We start from the raw sequence: 4,703 nt of genomic DNA on the forward strand, positions 1-4,703 counted from the left end.
CGCTCACTGCTCTGCCTTTCCCTTGCACTTACCTACAACATAAAACAACTAGGTAAGCGAAAACGCTTAGTAAGATCAACTTTCAAACAAAGCAGATAGAGAAATAGGGATCCGGACCCATCCGGACCCTACACAATCAATTTCAAGAACGCTAAAGCGTCCTGGCAAACTTATGGTCATGCCTGATAACCAAGGATAAATTAATTCATATCTAGATAAAAATCCTGCACTCAGAAAAATCCTAGAACAAGCAGATATATTATACCACAACTATATCTTACCAACAATTATATCCCTGCACTCAGAAAATCCCAGAGCAAGCAGATATATTATATCACAACATAATTCGAGACCAACGCTCGACAATTTCCAACAATTCATGCGTAACGCGCCCTCCAACATAATTGCTAATCTGTAAAAGAGAACCGAGTCCCCACACTAATATCTAGCCAATAAATATTCTCATCAAGGGTAACTATCGTGTTACCTAGGGCATCGCTACTTATTCAAGAGTGTAATCCAATTTACACGGTTTTACGGAGACTTCTATGTTAATCAGTGGTGCTGGTGAGCAGCTGCCCCTAGGGTGTTCAACCTCACTCAAACTTGGCAACCCCTAGTATCTCTAGGCACTCTCACGGAATGGCCAATATTCACGGCTGCTATCCGGGAATAACTTATCAGAGCACTTGCTCGGATTCTAACCGTCCAATGATTAAGTAAGCATGAGGGCCCCTAGGTCCCATTTATCTTGGCGCCCCTAGGTTTAACCAGCTTATCCTCATCTCATGGCCACTCGTCGCGGTAATGAACCGGACATAAATAAAATCAAGCAGTGTGACGGGGATCAACCGTTCATATTTTCTAAATCATCACTCACTAGACTAACGTCTCTAAGCAACTTTCTATGACAGCCTATATATGTGCATGTATCCCTATACTAACATACAAGACAATAATCATTTCATGTTGCAGCCATACAATATAAGTTGACTTACTTGGAGTCCTTAGCGCTCAGCAGGTTTTCACCCTCCAACGTTCAGTCCAGTTACGCTTAGCCAATACTGTAGTTATCCATACAGTATACTCGGATTAATTATGGCACTCATAATTCATTATTATTATTTTGGGCAGTTTGGTCATTTTAATAAAAGTCATTTGTAAGGATTTATAATCCTTATTTGGTTTTAAACCTATTAAGGAAAGTCATACAAAATATTCGAGACTAAACCCTAAGTCTCGGGGAGACCTATCCTAAGGTCTCGATACCTAGGCTCGGGTATCACAATGGTATTTCCCCACAACCCGCTAAAAATCTTATTCTTTCAAGGTATCGCTATTAACCCGCACTTTCGACTAGTCGATTAAAATATGTAAGATTTTAGCCGGTATTCTATCCAGAGAATACAAATAAATTCCTTAATTATTTTTAAAGAAAATAAACTCTTTAAATTTTCCTTTTATTTTTCTTAAGGTTTTAATATCTAAAAACCGTTTTAAGAAAATTGCCTAATTTGTCTTAATTAGGAAAACCATTATAAATTTCTCATCTTGACTAATTAATTTTCCAAAAGCAATTAATCAATTTTTACTTACTAGAAAAATAATTCATTTAATTATTTTCTCAAAATATAGGGTTTTAAACCCTCTTTTAATTTATTAACTATTAATAAATTAAATCTCTTATTTTTAGAAAGAATAAAAACTCTTTAATAAAAATAATTCATTTAAACTCAAAGGGTTAATTTTAGTGAAAATATGATTTCAAGACTTACCATTTTATATCTTGAAATAAACAAAATTTTACTTTTTACCTTATGTTCCAAAATCTCATTTTTACACTAAGTGTGAAAAACCTATTTTTCACATTTTTAACTACATACTTCGTTAGTTCATAACTTGAAATTTACTTACCCAATTGTTACCAAAATTTCCCAATTCCATTTTTTTGCTATGCCATTTAGGTCTTTGAAAAATCTTAGGTCAAAATGAGCATTTTTGATTGGTGAAATCATTTTCCAACAATGAGGTAAAAATGACATTATTTTCAAGCCCTTATTTTTTTCCAAACTTTGACAGTTAATAACTTTCAAACCGTTCAATATTTTCTTACCAAATTTTACAGTGGAATAATAGGTTATTCCAATAATATGTCCACAAAATTTTAGAAAAAACTGGGTTCATTTTCCCTATACAGTGGCTGTCCAAACTTGGTTCCGAAAATAAGAATACGAAAAAACAGTTTTTTACCTAAACTTTGAAATAGCATAACTTACTCATTTCTAAACATTTTTTTGTGTTTCAAAAGCTCAATTTTATGTACTCAATCTCAAAAACATCACAGTATAATTAAATTTTACAAAACCAATATACAGTGGCTGCTTGACCCCTTGGAAGTCACAGCTCAAAACATGTTTTGTTTTAGGGTATCCTACAAAACCCTTGGGAGTTTTGGTTCCCATTTTCAAATATCAATACACATGCATCATAAAAATTATTAAACAACTACCATAACCTTATTACATCACCAAAAATATACTTTAAGCATTAAATATACAAAATAATGCTTAAAACTAAAAACCCTACAACAAAATCATCAAAAGTAAACTTTTTACCTCTTTGGTGTTCTTGCTTAAGGTTTTGACCTTCCTATTAACTTTGGCTCCTCCAAAACCTTTCAAAAACCCTAACCAACTTCCCCCAACAACATAGTTAATTAGCTATTTGAAACTCTAAGCTTAAAACTTTACAAAAGTCTAGATTAGTGAAGCTTTACCTTAGGGAAAATACTTCCTAGACCAAGACTTAGCCTCCAAGTTTTCCTTGGTGTTCTTGAGGTTGAATATTGAGAGAACACTTTGAGAGGTCTTCAAAAAAAGATGATAGTGAATGAGAGAGGGAGAGTGGTCGGTTTCTTAGGGGGGTTAGAAGAGTTTATGGTATCTAATTTATCTCAAAAACACTCAAGTGTTTTCCTCCCACTTGCCCACTTGATTTGACTTAGTTAAAATGAGATTTATCTTTATTAAGTTGGGTTCACACCACCTAAAACACCACATGGCCGGCCAACCCTTGCTATATATAATCATTTCATTCATTTTTTTTTTTTTTAATAAAGGTTAAAAAAGGTTTCATAAGAAGAAAAGTCCAAATTGGCTTTTGACACCTTTTTCACTCTTATTAAGTTTTAAATCATCAAACTTAACATTAATTAATTAAATTAAATGTCTCTCACATTTAATTTAATTAATCACATAATAAAATTTAACCTAAGGTCCATTCATGGAATAAAATTCCCCATTTCGGTAAAACTAGGCATTTAACACAAAATGCCCTAAAATTTCCATTTTCTTTTAGGTTTATTATTTTTGACCAAACTTTAACTTTTATGAATGTATTTTATGCCCAAAATATAATTTCCATGATTTTTCATTTTATTTTCTGAGATTTTTACCCGATCAGGGTTTTTGTGTCGGTCCAGGACCGAAAGTCTTATCTTGACTTTTAAAATCACAAAATTCATTTTTTGGCTAGCAATAACTCATGGAATACTTACAAACAAAATATAATATTATTTAAAATAATATTCTTAACCCGGGGGAAAAATCCCGACCCGAGTCGTTTAAAGGTACCCGAAAATGCAGGACGTTACAAATATAAACGACAACAGACAGTTTAATCAATAAAAGTAAATAACACGAGATTTTATAGTGGTTTAGCCTCGATAGTCAGTAATAGCCTAATCCACTTAGAGATTTTGTTGCTCTATTCACACTCAAGATCAGATGAACCAGTGTCAACTGAGTTTCTTAAGCGTAAATATTCAAGAATACAAAAAAGGGGTTCTCTCCAGAAAAACACACTTTCTCTCTCTAGAACATAGACTAATTCTTAATTTGCCAAAAGTCCTTTTACGATCCCACCAACCCTCTATTTATAGGCTTGGGATCCTCAACTGATATCCCCTTTAGATAGGGATATTTTATTATTCATATTATATTTAAATTACAAGAAATATTTAAAATACAACAGATTCCTCAATTTGAGTGAGGAATGAGAGATTCCCGGGTGCCTAGACCGATTCTTGCTGAAGTCGTTACGGGGATTTTGACGTAGTCTCCTGGTCGAACACTTGCATGCTGGTTACATACAAGTATTGGTCAGATATACTCCTCTAGGCTTTCCTTGGCTCAAGGTTATGCATGCATGGCTCTCCTCGGACCAAGGTCATGCATGCTTGGCTTCTCCTCGGACCAAGGTGGTCCGAGCCAATCTCCTTGGCCTCTCCTCGGACCAAGGTGGTCCGAGCCACTCTTCTTGTCATCTCACCTCGGATAGGTCCGAGGCAACTTCCTTGGCATCTCACCTCGGATAGGTTCGAGGCAATCACTTTGGCATCTCCAACTAAGGTTCGATCGGACCGTGTGTGGCCTTTCCTTGGCCAAAATCTAAGTCCATCTCTTGGCATGCATGGGACTTCCCCTCGGACTTGGTCCGAGCCAACCATCTTGGAGGCTCACCTCGGACATGTTCGAGCCAAACCTCTTGAAAGCTTACCTCGGATAGGTTCGAGCCAAGCATCTAGAGGCTCTTCAAGCTTGAGGTCCGATCGGACCTGCTGCTTCTGTCCCTCGAGCCAAAGTCCAAACCCATCCTTTAAGCTCCTTAGACTTGAGTTTGAACCAAACACTTGGGCTTCTCGG

Source organism: Humulus lupulus, chromosome X, assembly GCF_963169125.1.
Source record: "Humulus lupulus chromosome X, drHumLupu1.1, whole genome shotgun sequence".
NCBI classification, from domain to species: domain Eukaryota; kingdom Viridiplantae; phylum Streptophyta; class Magnoliopsida; order Rosales; family Cannabaceae; genus Humulus; species Humulus lupulus.